The sequence below is a fragment of the Hypomesus nipponensis genome, chromosome 13, assembly GCF_054491055.1.
Source record: "Hypomesus nipponensis isolate SF chromosome 13, ASM5449105v1, whole genome shotgun sequence".
NCBI classification, from domain to species: domain Eukaryota; kingdom Metazoa; phylum Chordata; class Actinopteri; order Osmeriformes; family Osmeridae; genus Hypomesus; species Hypomesus nipponensis.
The window spans coordinates 4,124,243-4,142,978 of record NC_140373.1 but is presented as its reverse complement, the minus strand read 5'-3'; the positions used below and the strand labels follow the sequence as shown (position 1 = coordinate 4,142,978).

General features: G+C 46.2%; 1 protein-coding gene across 1 annotated transcript in view; it reads right to left on the bottom strand.

Moving 5' to 3' along the window:
• The window catches only part of LOC146259550 (thyroid hormone receptor alpha-like), a 94,738-nt gene that overhangs the window by 71,245 nt on the left and 4,757 nt on the right, over nucleotides 1-18,736 (bottom strand). Inside the window, 1 exon segment of the mRNA XM_084670536.1 lies at nucleotides 5,648-5,724. The gene's annotated coding sequence lies outside the window, so the exon portion shown is untranslated.

The following is an 18,736-nucleotide window of genomic DNA, read 5'->3' as shown; positions in this document are numbered from 1 at the left end:
GAAAATACCTGCGTTTGTGTGTGCGTGCATGTGTGTGTGCATGTGTGCGTGTGTGTGCGCTGATGAGCATGCGGTCATCACAGTGGCGCGCCTGGTCTGTGTTGTGTTGATCGTGGGGTTTAATAAATCCACAGTGCCAAGTGGCTTGCTTCCTCCATTTAGCTCTCTTTGATAGAGCACACATAAAGAGACAGAACCCGTAGCCCACACGCTCGTTAAACTCCAACCAGAAACTGTAAACTGACGCAGCCCTGGGTAGTTCAGGCCACAAGGGCTGAGAGGCTGTGTCACCCCGTGTTTTAACTGAGCACTCTCTCTCTCCTCCAGGCCGGTGAATACACTTCCCTGTCTCCCCGTGCCGCAATGACCGAGTGAGAAGCCATTTATTGGAGTCTGCCAAAGTTCACCTTGTAGGAGGAGAGCTGTGGAAGCCGACTGCTCGTGGATAACGAGCTGCAAGGAATGTGCCACTCAGACCAGGCTGGCTCCACCCACCATTAGCAGCCACTCGTTCCCTCTGGGTTTCTTTCTCTCTATTCTCTCTCTCTCTCTCTTTTCTTTTCTCTCTCTCTCTCTCTCTCTATCTCTCTTCTCTCTCTCTCTCTCTCTCTCTCTCTCTCTCTCTCTCTCTCTCTCTCTCTCTCTGTCTCTCTGTCTCTCTGTCTCTCTGTCTCTGTCTCTCTCTGTCTCTCTCTCTCCATCACTCTTCCTCCTCTATTCACTGCAACCCAATTTATTTTTTTCCCCCCATCTCACCATTTCACTTTCTTAACTCCCCAAAATTGTGTATGAATTTGAGCGCAAAATACTGTAAGTTGCTTGCGGGTTGTCCGCCGCGGGAGCGATACAAGCTAAAAACCAACCAACCACAATCAACAGGCATGTTCTAACATGTCCTTTCCCACAGACAAAGTGGCCCCATTACTTTAGAGTATTTCCAGACTTTTAGCATTACTTATCTACAGTTAGTGTTACTTATTAAACTGAGGAGAGACTCTTTTGTCCTCAGCCCAAAGGGACCAAAGCCCACAGCAGTGTAGTATCCATATGAATCCTATCATCCCCATAAAAGCCTTATCTAGAATCCTATATGGTTAAACCAACAAAGAGAGGAAAGTTAAACACACAGACATGGGAGCAGCAGCCCAACCTTGTCCAATCATTTAGACATTTTAAACAGGATCCCTTTCTCTGCCGAATGACAGGTTCAGGAGACTGATTGTAATGTGGTTACCTGACTGTTTGTGTGGGATCTCAGGTTTACCTCTGCACCTGCTCTACACTTCAACTGACACCTCCCGACGAAATCAGTTGGAGGGGAAATAAGTCTGAGGCTGGTCATATAATCCACGTTTAGAAGGGACACGCTTGTTAGAGTATTATTAAATCAAAAATTTAGAACATTAGGCGTAACATAAGATTTGATGGAATGTCTGAAATATGAATGGTTCTGTGAAGACTATATAATGTTCCAGAGAGGAATTCATGCCTTGGAAGAAGTCATCCGTGTTTTAAAGTGACCAACCACGAGATGAGAGGCTGTTGATTTGACCGTAACAAACCAGCTGATGTTTCTGGGAGCAGCATAAGTCGAGCATTCACAGTTGTGTGAGCTGTCCTCTGTCTATTACATCAGCTCAGTGGAACACCGGCAGAAGACATCTGAAGTGCTTTGATTCAGACCTGCTCTGTTCTCAATACTGTGCTTCACTTAGAGTCTTATTTTTTGAAAGGACATGTAATTAAGTTGTTAAACTTGTAAAACTGTTGTATCTTTTTACCCTCACTGGTTTATGGAAACAAATCCCCTGTGAAAAAAACCCTGATTATGATTTAAGTAACGAAACTGACTTTAATTATAATATGAATACAAATATTGCAAATAATGCAAATATTGCATTTCATCAATGACAAACACATAACAAACCAAAGACAACGAGAGACCCCTCCACGCAACTCAATCTTAAGTGGCTCGTGCACCTCAAATCCAACCACCTGTCGTCCTCCAAAAGGGGGGGGTTGGGGTCACAAAAGGTCAAGTCACTCGTAACAATGACATGTTCTGGATGGACAACTCCGACCTGTTAGTGAGCAGCCCCGCCCAGTGGGGAGTGGCCTCGGGCCTCACCACTCTCTGAACAGTCAATGTGTCCTTTTTCTATCGTCTCACTCCAGGTGCCTTCCCTGTGGATTGAACTACTGCAGCTGCCTCCGAGTGGTGGGACGCCAGCAGCCTATCACAGCATGCGCGTGTGAAACCTATAGACGGGGCTGTCAAACGTGCCAGTCAGTGGTGACAGGGCACCGCGATGCTGCGCTCCAATTTAAATGGCTGTCAGTCTCTGCCAACATGGACGCCGACTTCAAATTAGGAAGTCGGCGTCCTTTATAGTCGAAGCGTCAATCTTTTAGATCGCAGAGAAGTGTGAAGTTTCACACGCAAGTTTTCAGGGATGCAATTCTAACATTATCAGTTCAGTTAACGCGTTCTCATGCAGAATCCAATAGAGGCATTGATTAGCTTCGCTATTAGCCTGTAGCCTCAGTTCAGCCCCAACCTCTAGATAGTTCCACAGTGGACGTACAGCAAACAACCGTGAACAACTTCCTCCTGACAAGTAAGAACAAACATCCCAGCACAGACAGGGGCACTCGCCATGGCAACGACTCAGCAGCAGTCACTCAGTACGCTGTTAAAGGGGCACCTTGTAAATGACAGTTAAAAGTAGGGGGTGGTCCCCCAAGCAGAATGAGAGCAGGGTGAGCGCTGGTGACAGACTCTTTGAATGTAACAACGTCCCATCGTGACGATGTGCAATACGTTTTTTTTTTCTTCCACTTCCCATGATTTCCAAAATAGAAAGAATGTACCCCTGTTTGTTTTCTGTTTAAGACAATTTAATGTTCAGACATTTCCCATAGCCTATATTTCCCTTGGCAAACCACTGCTGTTTATCTTATTAGGAGGCCAGTCATGACAGGAAGCCAGTGTGGTGATGCAAACTGACCAAAGAGACAGAGACTGAATGAGATTGAGACAAACAGATCAGACAAGGTCTTACACACCCTGAGCCCACAGAGTCAACCTCTCTTCTGCAAGTTGCTTTCAGGCGGCGGAACTAGACTGGCGAGTGTCAAATTAGCCAGAACCACAGTAATAACATGTGGTGTGATCTAAAAACAGAAAAACAGAAACTCAGCACTATACGTGCCCCCCACCCCCCCCACCCCCCCACCCCTATTCCCCTGCACGCTCCGTCGGTCAGCTTCTCCTCAGCACTGCCTCCAGGCACGACATAAACACAACAATCTCATCCTGCCCATGAACTCTTGAGATGTAAACAGGGATATGAAAAGTTGCTTTATCATAATAGAGACCATTGAAAGCGGACAGATGCACCATAAACACTGTCTGTCTGTCTTTCTGTCTGTCTGTCTCTCTCTCTCTCTCTCTCTCTCTCTCTCTCTCTGTCTCTCTCTCTCTCTCTCTCTCTCTCTCTCTCTCTCTCTCTCTCTGTCTCTCTGTCTCTCTCTCTGTCTCTCTCTCTCTCTCTCTCTCTCTTGCTCTCTCTCTCTCTCTCTCTCTCTCTGTCTCTCTGTCTCTCTCTCTCTCTCTCTCTCTCTCTCTCTCTCTCTCTCTCTCTCTCTCTCTCTCTGTCTCTCTCTATCTGTCTCTCTCTGTCTTTCTCTCTCTCTCCCAACTGCCGTTTTACCGTTCATCTGGCACTCAGTTTGACCCCAGATGGTGCCTGCTTTAATACCACTGTTGACAGATGAAACTAAGGACAAATCAGAGAAACAAAGAGCATCGCAGCAACCAAGTGCTTTTAAGGAACATTATGTCATTCACGCCTCTGAGTGGGTCAGGCCGTTTCCCTCCGCTGGAACGACACGAGGCGTCAAAGAAACCACAGGGACCTCTACCCTCATCATCTCTGTCTCGCCACACTTCAACCCAGCGCCGCGGCGCTGCAGTGTGCATCCTAAGCTGATGTCGACAGCCTATAGTTTGATACAGAGGATGTAACATTCACACAGATATCACCTGCCACAGTGACTTGTGCATTATTCATTTTAACCATGCCATGCAGCAACTATGCATTGTCAAAACATCTCTGCTGGTCCAACACTATCAAGCCTGCCTAAAGAAAAATCCATAGCAGTCTGCGGGGGAAACAGCATGTAATGCTTCAGTGTACTATCGAAGTTTCATGGTTTGTCTCATCATTTCCTGACAATCCATACGATTACTGTAGGACAGCACAAATGTAGGGATTGATTCAGGTTTTTTTTGCAGGGACAATGACTTGTTCAAATGTCACAAGCAGAAATAGCAACAACAATCTCATAAAATGTCCCAAATGTTTGAATCTGTCTGGTGTAATAGCTCTGGCTTAAATGTCACAATGTCTCCCCACATTGCAGTGTAGCGATAAAGAGTTTTTTCCAATAAGCATAGGAGGCTTAAATACCCATCTGAGAAATTAATTTCCAACAAATTCAAGTCAAAGTTTACAATTCATGTGGTCCAGAAACGGGTACAAGGATTATTGTGCCACATGGTCAGACAGAATTGTAGAACCAGGCAACAGACTGACTAAAAACTCACATGATAGTTCTGCATTCTCTCTAAGCATGTACTGAAGACCAGACACTGCTCACAACTCCAAGGCCTGTATACCCAGTGTGTGTGTACTGAGAGAGAAACTGAGTGTGTGTGTGTGTGTGTGTACAGAGAGAGAGAAAGCGAGTGATTCTAGTGCCAAGCGTGACAGATGGGCAGTAAGCACCAGCACGCTCTGCCACCTGAGCTACGTGAGAGAGGATCTGTGTCATAGCTGTGTTCACAGAGGCCTCTCGCCCTCCTGGAACAGCCTTAGCTCACCACCGCTTTACTCAGTCTGTCCTCACTGTGAATGTCTCCAGCCTCCCCAACACCCCACGCTCTCTGTACTCTACATATGACCCCTTCAGGAGGGAGGAAAGTGCCTGTTCAGCATTGTGAGAGACATCTTTCTTCTTGTAGAGTGCTGACTCGGTCCCGGGGACTGTGCCTTGCTATTGGGTGCCCGCCAGAACCCCTCCCCACACACACACACCCTCACCTGTTGTGGCACCACGCTAATTCCAATGTGATCATTTACCGACTTGTCAGCCAGACTGATTCCCGTGTCCTCCGGGTGAACTGGAGGGTGGGTGAGACCTTTTTCACGTCCAACCCACTGAGGGCTGAGAAGTTGGAGGGGGGGGCGGGGGGGTGGGGCAAGGTGACACTGGGCCAAAGATAGCTCCAGTATGCTATCTGTGTAGGAGCATCTGTGTGGGATACGTAGGCACGCAGCAACATGCGACTGCTCTGGAATACACAGAAATATATAACCCCCGCCCCCCCCCCCCACACACACACACACACACCTATCCAGGCTTCTATACTAGGGTACTGTACCTATGTAACTGTATACTACAGTGACATGGCATGAAGCTATAGCCATATTTATCTGCCTCCGAAAAGACCATACATGTAGTTACCTTGGCAACCCACATAAACATCGAAGCTCTGAAAATACTCCCAAAATACTACATACACACAGTATAGAATAAACATAAATGCATAAATAAATAAAAATGTAAAAGAAAAAAGACTCACCTCTATACTTGGTATTGAGCTAGCAGTAGGAGTTTGGGTCCAGACTTCAGTGAGAGGCTACAGCCACCACACACAGCCTGCGGAGGAAAGAGAGGACTCATGAAACGTACTTCATCTCTGCATGAAAACAACTCAAAGTCCTCAGCTTAGTTACAGTGGGCTCGCAATGCTTTAAATTAGAACTGATAATACTGGAATTCTTCTTACTAGTAATTGGCTGATCCATATAGAATGCATAAATCCTAATCTGATGTCCTCACGCAGTGAGAAAGACATGGATCTAAAAGACGAAAACTGGACTGCATGTGACCAGCTTACCTCCGAAGCTTACTCACTTAATCCTTTAGCCAAACGAGGTGACTAACCTATGGCTTTGGACGGTCCAGGAATTAAGAGTCAATATGCGGTAGGCGGCCTATGACTCTTTCTCTGGATGGACTGTGCATTTGCAAGGAATGTATGCAGTCCCAGGGAAAGAATTATGCTTAATATGTCTACTAATGATGTGTAAAAGAAGCGCTTTCCTAGAAGCGCTCTCCTCCCCTATGTCCCTTGAGATCGTTCATTTTTATTGCTCACAGGGAAATAACTAGAAAGCAGAATGAACGCAGCTTTATATGTTCATGTACTTGGTTTGCTCTGGCAGGACCACCCCCACCAACCCGTTTCTTTCCAAATGAACTCAAGAGGATCCACTACATACTGTACACACTTGGTTGTAGAAATGACATCATTGAGAGAACCATTGAATGTGGCACAAGGTGATCTTCATCGATTCAAGCGAGGCCATCTGAGGACTATTAAGGTGTGCTGTGTTTTGATTCAACTGACTCTTTTGTCTTCAGACTTCACAATAAAAATCTGACTTGGCATAGGCCACATTTTTGGGTTGACATTTCTTCTATAGCTGCATTTCCCAGTACATTACACATGAATGTGCTGCTCCATCCATCCTCTCTCTCTACATGTGCTAGTTCTGCTTTGTGTCTCTGGCACACTCTCTGTACCTGAAAGCTCACTGCCAAGATAATTGGCCTTGTTTTACTTTGATTTGGCAGGTTCAGAGAGAAAGTACAGTCCTATCTCACATCTGGAAAATAATCAGACAATTCTTCTTCTTTTTTTTACTGATATTTAAAGATTCTGTGTATCTTAATAATATGCAACATTCTAATCAGAGACATGAGAGACTTAAAGACAGACTTCCTAAACTCTGTAGTACTTGGTGCTGAATGTAGAATGGACAGTTTTAAAGGGGTCTTGATATCACTAAAATAAGCACAGAAGACTATTGATGGCTACTGGTCTGGTTCACACTTCACACAGCAAGTAAAGAGAAGAAACTACACGTTGGGATTGTAGAGAGAGCTTCTTCCTCAGTGCTCCCAGGGAGAACCTGTTGACTGTGGTATTACTGTAATGGTGTTCCACACGAAAGGATGAGGGGAGGGGGGGGGGGGGGGTTTCAGCGAGTTCAAGACAAGCCTGGATGGATCAGGTCTGGTAGTAAATAGGAAAGTGGACCTCTCAGTATGTCTGCTATATAGGTCACTTGAATACACTGTAGCTCTGCCCATGCCGACATAAGATCCCTCTGTTTACACCATATCCTTCACAGTATCTTCACAGCACCCTCCACCCCCTCCAGGTACCACGTTGAGCAAATCTAGCACATTGTCCGTTACAAATGTTTACTGCAGGCAAATACAATGTTGAATCTTTTATTTGAGAGGATATGTACAGGAATGTGTTTTACAGTGGGGAAGGTAGATACAAAATCCAATGCAAAAAAAAAACAATTGACCTAGATAATACTGTCTGTTTTTAGTTGTTGCTCTGACTGTCTAAACACTCAACATTCAGTTGCTTTTGCTACATTTGTAAGTTAATACCCTCAGACTAACTGAAACCTTGTAGGAAACCTGCTTGTGAAACCAAAGTGTCAGCGTGCACAAGTTCTTTCAAAACCACTTAAGGCAACACAAGCATCTTACAGTGAATTCCTAGAAGAATTCAAGGTTTTCAGCTCTGAACCGCAGCAAACGTGCCTTAAAGACTCTTTTCCTTTGTGCTGCCTTCGCGTTGTGGTGGAAAAGGTGGGTCACAATGACTCAAAGGCAGCACAAGGGTTTTATAGAGTTGCATTCTGCACAATCATCTGGCAATTCTTGCAAAAACAAAAATGAAGCAGGATCTTATTCAACCCTACCCCTCTCTCCTGCTCAGCGACAGCTTAAGGCTACTGTACACGGAGACAGCGGCCACCGTTTCTCTCATTTCTTTGGTTGCACCCTCACGTATCAAAAAACATCATTTCAGCAATTTTCTTTTCTTACGGCTATGACGATTGATTTAGCGCACATGCTAATCCCTCCGCCTTTAACCCTAGTCTCTAAGGGAAGGGACGACGAGGCTCAAACAGGCAGGCTAGATTAGCTGCCCCAGTCCCCACTGCACTGCTCCGCTCCGCTTCGGAAACCGCGGAGGTAGAGCAGGAAGGAGTTAAGTGTTCACACGGTGTTGATAAGACTCCCGACCTCGTTTGGTAACTTCTTATCGAGCTCGCTGGGGAGGTCGCCTGAGATGCTCGAGGCCTCGGGTCACATGTCACTCGAGGGTGAGACTACCTGGTGAGACTACTACTCCCTGCGCATCCTGTGGCACTGTGCACCTTCTGTGCGAATGAGTGTGTGTGTGTGTGTGGGGGGGGGGGCTCAGATCAACAGTGAAAGAGAACAGGCTGTCTCAGGAGCTGAGTCAACATCATTATCTCCTTTATTTTCATAAGCAAAGAGAAGATCTGAACTGAGAGCAGTTAGAGAAAAAGAGAGGTAAAGATAAAAGAGAGAGAGATAAAGACAGAAACAGATATTCTATCTAGACCTTATTTGACACGTTTGGAGCAACAAGAGGCAAAGTTGAACTTGACCCCCCCCCTCGTTAAAATAATAGGTCCCTCATCAATGGCAGTGAGACCATTGATGAGGGACCATGGGACCATACCTGAGAACTTAAAACACTTGAGATGCCTTTCCTGTTGTGTTCCAAATGCAGTACAGATGTTCTGCCCACAGCAGATTGAACCGTAGCTCATAATATAGCGGAGCTAACAACAACGCCAGTAACTACAGCTGATGTGCCTCAGATAATGCAGTCTCTACTCAATCTGTCTTGGGTCTCTGCAAAGAAACACCAGCCCTTAGTGGAGGAATACTGCATGACCAGAGGCAGTCCAAGGTTTCTGTGGTGACATTGATGCTTTTAGGATGTATTTCAAAATGGTGGCACGCTGTATTGCTTTCCACACCTTGGAGCCAAAATAGGAAGCCGCTGACCACGGAATGCAAATGCTACCTGAGTATTTACGGCCAACAACACTCAAACGGTCAGGTATCCATTTCTTTTCTCAATGTCTTTAACAGAGGAAGGTGTTCTGATTTCCAGCGAGGAGGCCTAACCACAGTGAGTTTGCCAAACCTCACTACTGAATCAAATCCCTTTGTTTGCATATTATGGAAATCTGTGGAGCCCTATTAATCTGTGGGTGTAAATCAGGAGAAGCTTGTGGTGTTGGGTAAACAAGCATGCTGGGAGGTATTCAAATGAAAGCTTCACGACTGAGCGTTGAGGTTCCCTGGAAGTAATCTATGCAACAGTTGCCAAAACCCATAGGCTATAGGTTTTGCTTATAGTCCAATCTACAAAGCTTTTGGCCGTAGTGATGATGACTCACATAAACCCAGAGAAAATGTAACCCATAGAGGAGACTGATCAGCTGGGGCACAACCAAAATGGGGCCTGTCCTTCACAGGCATGCCAAGTAAAACACTTCTCTACTCACGCTGCACTCAAGAGGACAGGGGGAGAGAGAGAGAGAGAGAGAGAGAGAGAGACAGAGAGACAGAGAGAGAGAGAGAGAGAGAGAGAGACAGCGAGAGAGAGACAGTGAGAGAGAGAGAACCAGAGAGAGACAGAGGGAGAAATAGAGACAGAAAAAGACAGACAGAGAAAGAGAGAGATGGGAGGGAGGCCGGGAGGGGAGCTGAGGAAGCCGAGGAAGGTGGAATACTGTTTCGACACCCCGTTCAAAAAAATGAATGTTTTTCAGATGCCTGACCCAATTTCCATTCCATCAGACTCCCTCTATCTGAACTCCATAATGCACAGTAAGCTGAGGTCCAGATACGGGGGCAATGTACAGAACCATCTGCAAAGACCACAGCTACCACTACAAATACTGTGAATATCAGAGCTCAACTGCCAAAGGCTTTGTGTGTAGATGTGTGTGTGTGTATCTGTGTGTGTATGTCTGTGTGTGTATGTATGAGTGTGCATTTGCATATGCTTATGCTTATGTGGACCTGTGTATCTAATGCATCTCGACTAAGCTGGTTCAATAATACACAACTTACTCTCTCCTGATTGTCATGTGATATATTCACATCATTACATTATGACATCTTTAAATTTAGGAAATAGTTTCAGAGTTGGTTAATGAAATTGTGGTAAAGGTCAGTGATCACATGATCCCCATGAGCAGCGAGTGTGTTTGATCCGAGGGTAAGGACAGGCCCGAGTGGCACTCACTACAATTATTTTAGATTGTCATCCCACGCTGGAACAACAACATACTAGATAAGTTACAAACTTAACGGACACTTATACACACACATGTACCCAAACATGAATTGCAGTGTTCACACACACTCCCACAATTAGACCACAGCAGTCTTTATGCACGCTAATGCAACATTAAACTGTGCACTCTCTCAAATAACAGCTAGCCTGCAACTTTGCAGGGTAAGTTGCCTAGAAACCAGGTTACCATTGTTTATCAATGCCTGACAAATAGCAGCACACTCATGCCATGAAAAACAATGACACAATTCTCTTTACAACCGCAGTCAAACGTATCAGGAAGAGGAACATAAACCACATAATCGCGCACGTCCGCAACCACACACACACGCACACACACACTGTTGTTGGCGTGTGCGTGAGAGACTTTGTGAGGCAGGCGGGCGGGCTTGTCGTCGTGGAGACTCCAGATGTGCGGTGAGAGGAGAGGGCCGTCTGGACTGGGCCCAACCTGGCCGGAGGTCAGGGACGTGCTGCAGAACACAGCCCCCTCACCCCCCTGGCCGGAGGTCAGGGACGTGCTGCAGAACACAGCCCCCCCCACCCTCACCCCCCCCCCCTACCCCCCCACACCCCAGGCTCCCTGCCCAGGTCTCCACCAGCGCTCCTATCCTTTTGATAGGAAACAGTTGCTCCGAACTGTCATTTCAGATGGAGTCTGCGGGAATCTGTACCTGATCCCTGGGCCGTGCTCTCCTGACAGGGTTTAGACGTCCTTGTACAAACAGAGATGTGCGCTGCATGAAAAATGATGTGTGAGTGCATTCATGTGTGTGTGTGTGTGTGTGTGTGTGTGTGTGTGTGTGTGTGTGTGTGTGTGTGTGTGTGTGGCCCATATTCCAGTGCTCTCAGCCACAGTGGGCTGTGTATGACAGACTAACATCTCGGAGAACGGCTGAGGGTAACAGCTGAGTCCTGGACTCACGGTCGTGCTTCATGCTCGCTGTACCAAAGGGGGTGGAGTCCGAGTACGCGGCACCATGTGTGATGAAGTGTGTGTGGACTGCATGATAGTGAGGACGGTTTGGTGTGTGTGTGTGTGTGTGTGTGGGGGGGGGGGTGTTAGAATGAGAAGGTTCATGCCTGCACGGTTGACATTGTGCATGGAACATTTGTGTGTAAGATGTTTCTGTGTGTGAGTGTGTGGGAGAGAGAGTAGGAGAAGGTAATGCCCTGTCTTACACAGCCGTGCACAGAACCAAGGCGTCATGCTTGGTAGTTCAGGTTACTACCAACAATCCCCCCTCCCCCAGCTATAGTGGAACCATGAGAGACCAACGACCCTGAACACTATATCTCAGTGTCTCAATAAGACATTACTGAACACAACACACAGACACTTACCCCTCCTGTACATTCCCAATCCCGGTCCCTGTCCCTGTCCCCCTCCCCCAAACGCACACACACACGCACACGCACACACACACACACACCTAACTTGAATAGGTGTTCTTGGTCTACTTTAAATCCACAACAAAACTCCTCGTCCAAACCAATATGCAGCCATGGGTGGACTGACAACCCTGAACTTTATCTACAATCAAACTGCTTTCATGCTTACTCAGCTGTATAGTAGAGTATCTCTCACAAACACAAACACGCACACACCACAACACACACACACACACACGTGCGCACTCCAGTCCCACAGTGCACACACCCCCTTGAGGCACTGAGCATTATGACGGACGATCGGGGTGTCCCAGCTGGCATTGCTCTCTCCCTCTCCTCTCCTTCTCTAGTTAGACAAACAGTAGGCGGTGGGACTTCTCTCCCAGGCTGTGAGCCTCTGTGGGCCTCCTCTCTACCCAACTGTACTCAATGTCCTTGGAACATATCCAAGTGGCTTCTCGCCTCAGGTGAAAATACCTCATGAAGCCGTAGTTAAAAAACACATTACCATCTGACACAGACGGGAGAGCTTGTTCGAGCGGGCAGAGATGCTGAATGATGCCTCGCATATCTCTAAACAGGTAGCTCAGGTTTGTGGAAGCTTCAATAGATTGACTTCCAAGAAAATAAGCCAAACAACGTCTGAATAGATTCAGGGAGTTTCTGTCCATACCTCCGTCGACATCAAAGTCTAGTAAACGAAGAGGTGATGTGTATTAGCGCAGGTAGGTGGGTAATGTCATATTGGCCTGCTGTGATCACTACTTCTGCTAAATGGAATTGTGAGATGGTGAATGGGAACTTCATATTGTATGTGGATCGTTCTATGTGACAGCACCACAAACAAAAAATGTGTTCCGTCCCGTCCCCCCCAAAGCACACATGGGATCACGTGATAACTTCATCACATGCACGGTTGCAAGGACACACACACACACTTTCAAATGCTCCGGATACACACCAGACACTCACACCTGTGTGTGCAACAGAGACACAAAAGACAAGAAATCCAGAGGCCCTTCCGTGCCATCGTTATCTGACGCGTGAAGCAACAGGTGTGCTTGGGGGGGGAGGGGGACGGGGGGGGAGGGACGGGGGGCGGGGGGGAGGGGAGGGGGGAAATGAGATAAGGATCAAGACAAGATGATAAATGACATGGGGTTCAACACCAGCAGCAGCTTGATCAACGAAGACAACGGCAACTAACAAAAGACGGTTCAGTGTGTGTGTGTGTGTGGCTGTCAGTGTGTGTGTGTGCGGGGAGGGGGGGGCTGTCAGTGTGTGTGTGTGTGTTGGGGGGAGGGTGTCAGTGTGTGTGTGTCCGGGGGGGGGGCTGTCAGTGTGTGTGTGTGGGGGGGGTGTCAGTGTGTGTGTGTGCGGGGGGGGGCTGTCAGTGTGTGTGTGTGTGGGGGGGGGGGGGCTGTCAGTGTGTGTGTGTGGGGGGGGTGTCAGTGTGTCAGTGTGTGTGGGGCTGTCAGTGTGTGTGGGGCAGTCAGTGTGTGTGTGTGTGTGTGTGTGTGTGTGTGCGGGGGCCCCTCTCCTCCAGCCACACCGGTTAGCTGCCTTCATTATGGAATCTCACCTCCACTGCCAACACCACAACCCCCTCCACCCGCCAATCCGTCTTCTAACACACACTGTCCAGAGGCCCTTAGACATTCCCTGCATGCTGTTCATTGGGGAACCTCAGAGGACATCCAGTTGATTGGGCCAAGTCCCATCCTCCCCCTCACCCCCCCACCCCTGACTTGGTCTGACTTGGTCCCCAGACCCCCCCATGTCTCTAGTCAGCGCTACCAGGGAGTCAGGTGGCTGAGCGGTTAGGGAATCAGGCTAGTAATCCGAAGGTTGCCAGTTTGATTCCCGGTCGTGCCAAAAATGACGTTGTGTACTTGGGCAAGGCACTTCACCCTACTTGCCTCGGGGAATGTCCCTGTACTTACTGTAAGCTGCTCTGGATAAGAGTGTCTACTAAAAGTAAATGTAATGTACCAGGGACTGGGAGTTTGGACCGGGAAGAGAGGGAGGAATGCGAGCGCAATCTGGGTTGCATTCGCGCTAAGCCTGCCATGTAGTGTGGAACATGTGGAAGAAGCAGGTTGAAACATGATCAATTATCTAAACATGGTATGATACCTCTTTGACTCCTGTTAGCCAGACTATGCACATACATCCATGTGCTCCGCTCTAAAAAGCACACGCACACACACTCACACACATACAGGGCATATTCATTCCCCATGCTTCTAATTCCAGGGGCTGTTGTGGGTGAATAGCCTAGCTTTAATGAAAAGCCGTGTGCTTCTCTTTTGAGGGTTGACTGCACAACAAAGAGCGCTTATTTGGTCTTGGCAAATGAAGACATATACAGATCAAAATAGGGGCCTGGTTTAAGTCGTAGCCTTCAAAATCAAAAGGCACAATAAAGAGAGAATGATCAAGAGGTGGATCCACCAAAGCCTCAGCTCCTGGGAGAGGTCTCTAAGAAATGTCCTAAGGCATGAAAGATCACGAACACAAGCCAATAAAAACACAACGCTCCTTAACCATAGCTCTTGCATTCGTTTCACCCGTTGGGAATCTGTGTTATTTGAGTACAGTAGCTGCGTTTCTTGGAGAACACCTATGTGCAGCGCGGTAGTGGGTAGGGTTATTCATTACCTTAAGAGACATGATACAGTATGAATTCTGCAAGTGGTGAATTGTTCTGACAGACGGGTGGAAATACAGAGAGGGTACAGAGATATTAGTTAAACAGCTAGGCCTATCTGGTAATTACTACCTTTATTACAGTGAGGAGTGGAACGCGTAGTGCCTGTGAGAATATTGCATTTCACTGATATTAGAAAATGTTGGACTAAGTCAATTTTACTCAAGCTTTAACCAGTTCAGATTACAACCATATGTCCCCTCCACAATTTTATTGTTGGAAAGTTTAAGAAGCAATGCTGCACAATTTGCTCAAGAGAAGAACTAAATAGCATGTCGTTAGTTATTTATTTAATCATCTCATTAGTATGGTAATACAGAATGGATCCTGCTTCAATTGAATACAACTGTTTTAATGACAACAGAATGTTCTCCCTTGGGCCTCTGTAATGGTATATGAGATTAAGCTTCCCGCAGGGAGTAATGACACTGATATGCTCCTGGGTTTAACTACACTGAGAGAAGACCTGTCTCGCAACACCAAATCATAATACCAGCGCTACACCCAGCACATAAAAAAGAACTAAAAAACGTATTTCCCGCAGTCCTGGCGCGTATGCAAATCTGTCCGACTTCCTTTCTGTTCCACTGCGTAAAAACACAGTTCTTAGTGCTTACCCAAGCGGGCCAGTGCCAACCAGTGTCAGATGGGATTCAACTCGTAAAAGCGTTCCGATTTGGCAAAAATAAACCACCCTGGTCGGCCAGCCAAGTGTTCCTGATCATGAAAGAGGTTGTAAGCAAGCCTGCCAGTAGCGTAGCTAGCCTGCCTACCCGGCGTCGCTGAGAGAAAAGTGCGGCCGTGTAAGAAAAAAACGGCCTTAACTCTCCCGGACAATAAAGTGCAGTTTATGTGTTATTATTTCGTGCAGTGAGCCAGGTGTTGGCTGCTGCAGGTCATTCAGAGACTGCAGAGAAGAAGAAGAACTCCGTCATTCTGGAGGTCACAGGGGATCGAGGGCAGGCTGGGGCAGTGATCGGCATGGAAACCACTCCAGAGGAGACACCAGAACGTCAACAACACCAGGAACAGAAGACGCAGAGAGAGAGAGAGACTGCAGTAGAGATCGACAAGCATCTCTGAGGGGTAGACAGACAATGACACAGACAACAGCCGTTTGCAAAAGACCCCAAGTCCTTTGGACGGAAAGGGGGAGTTGGCTGTGTGTGCGTGCACGCTTGTGTGCGTTATCTTCAAGACACCAGGGCCCCCACTGGCGTGGGCCAACCGCCATCAGGGCATACGCTGATAATCCCACGTCATGTTCAACAGGACGCTGTGCTTATCAGCGAGGACGCTTCGTTGCCCTCCGATCGCGCCGCAAACGGACTCAAAGTTCAGCTCCCACTGTTTGAACATCACCATGGCACCCGCCTGTCCTTTTTCACACACACACACACACACACACACACACACACACACACACACACACACACACACACACACACACACACACACACACACATTATTATTGTAATTGCTTTTTACGTTTTATGCACTAATGAGCCTGGTAATTAAGTGGCAGGCAGGTCCGTGTACGTGAGTTTAATTCCTTATATCGTTATAACGGAACACGCATGAATACGAAAAACGTTTGTGAGTCCTTTTTTTCGTTTTTTTGCAAAAACGAAAAAAACGGATTTTGACGTTATTTTGTTTTCTCGTTTTAAAACAACTAAACATAAAACAACTTTATATTTTGATTTTTCTCACGTGGGTGGAGGTAAGCGTGAAATTCCTGTCATTGGCCGAATGTGTTGTCAGCACTACCTGTTCTTTCAAAGTAAAAGTTTCCCCCATCTAACTCGATTAGCCTAATATGGGTTATCTATCAGTTACATTTGAGGGTATTCACGTTTATAAACTTTCCAATTAATCTTTATTGACTTGTGAGTTCGCCCTTCCAACTTCATTCAATGCATCTAATTTTCTCGGGCCTACTGATATCTACAGGCTAAATAAACTAATGTCAAAATGCTGTAGGCTTAGTTGTGTTTTTCCATTTATATTTGTATTAGTAATATTATAAGATCACATCAATCAATTTTATTGGCCCCTTAGTGTGGTGGTGTTGCTGTAAATTGTTAGCTAACTGATAGTGCTTATAGATTCAACATTCCATTGAACTTCTTTCACACAACTGTAAAAATATATACATCATGGCAATTCTAAATGTGCAGAGGAAAATGGAATGTGCAACTGAAATGCAGGGATAGCAGCATGTGAGGTTCTCATGCACTGATGATCCTGTGCACCCTGCTCAGACACAGCTTGTCCATGCCGCTAGGCGCTTGACCTCCTCCCTGTAGTCTGTCACTGACACAGTTTCATGCATTCAAATTTCCCCCTAGTCATCATACTCCACTAATTGAATGGTTACTTTTAAGTGTCAAAAATAAGTTGCACTATTAATAATACAAAAGCTGTGTCAATGGGTAGTTTTGATGGAGAGCAATCTTCAAGACATGCCACACATCTTTCATTGGATATAGGTTGGGGCTCTCACTGGGTCACTCAAGGATATTGACGTTTTTATTCCTTAGACTAGTGTTCACCAATCCTGTTGCAGGAGAGCTCCCTTTGTGTATAGGTTTCACTCCACACGGCCTTAGCTGCCGTTAGTGAGTGGTTGCACAACTAACTAGCACACAGATGGTGTACTTTTCTCTGTTCCTTTGGGATACAACATTCAAGTACCATACAAAGTCAAATGCATTTCAACACCTAACTGCACCTTCTCTTTCTGCATGAAATACTGTATCTTACATATATCCAGATACATGTGTTAGTTATACTACATTCATTTAGGAACTCTGAAATCCAAACAAACATTCATGCACTTAAACTTTATAAAAAATGTCATTTCTGAAGAAGGGTCATTTCAGGTTTCAAATCAATTTAATTACGGACAAATAAAAAAGGGCAACATGGCGTTAAACTTGGAGCTTTTTTATATACAAACTGTATATGTCAACACTTAATAGGGCAACAAGGAACAGAGAAAAGTACACCATGTGTGTGCTAGTTAGTTGTGCAACCACTCAGTAACGGAAGCTAAGGTCATGTGGAGATAAACCTATACACAAAGGTAGCTCTCCTGCAACAGGATTGGTGACCACTAGTCTAAGGAATAAAAAGGTCTATATCCTTGACCCAGTGAGAGCCCCAACCTATATCCAATGAAAGATGTGTGGCATGTCTTGAAGATTGTTCTCCATCAAAACTACCCATGCAACTTGACACAGCTTTTGTATTATTAATAGTGCAACTTATTTTTGACACTTAAAAGTAACCATTCAATTAGTGGAGTATGGTGTGTAGATGACTGGGGGGAAATTTGAATGCATGAAACTCTGTGTCAGTGACAGACTACAGGGAGGTCAAGTTCAAGTCTTATTTGTCAGGTACACAGAACAACACAAAGTTAGACTGGGCACTGAAATTCTTAAGACAAGACAACGTAAACACCTGGCATAACATAACATATAAGTACACGTCACATAATTTACATCTATGCTGAGCTTAAATAAGTGAAACTTCCTAAATATACAGCTAGCAATAAATAATTGACTATACTAATCCTAATACTAAAACTTCCTCAATTACAGATAACAATAAATAGTACACTATACTAACCCTAAATGCACATAAAACCTGTTTCAACCCTATAACCTATTTTGACCTAAGTGGAGTACAGTACAATAGTGCAAATTTGCAGATCAGTGACTATGTCAATGACCATACAGGAGCCTGGTGGCGAGGTACAGTGAGGTACAGTAGTGCAATGTTACTGATAGTGCAACCAGTAGCTGAAAGTGACAGAGTATAAGTGACTAGTGTGCAGTAAATCAATGTCCACATCCGTGTCCATTCAGAAGCCTGATGGCCCTTGGGTAGAAACTGTTGTCCGGTCTGCGTGTGCGCAACCGGATGCTGCGGTAACGCCTGCCAGAAGGCAACGGGGTAAAGAGACTGAAGGATGGGTGGGAACAGTCTCTTACAATCCTGCAGGCTTTCCTTAGGCAACGTGTGTGGTAGGTGTCCTGTAGGGCTGGGAGCTTCCTGCCGATGATGACCACACTTCGTAGGGCCTTGCGGTCCCTGTCTGTGCAGCTCCCATACCACACTGTAATGCAACCAGTCAGAATGCTCTCTATAGTGCATCTGTAAAAGTTAATGAGGATGACTGAGTCCATACCAAACTTCTTCAGTCTCCTCAGGAAGAAGAGGCGCTTACGGGCCGCTTTGACCACCTTGTCCGTATGAACAGACCAGGTGAGGTCGTTGCTGATGTTCACCCCGAGGAACTTGAAGCAGCTGATCTTCTCCGCTTCCGATCCGTTGATGAG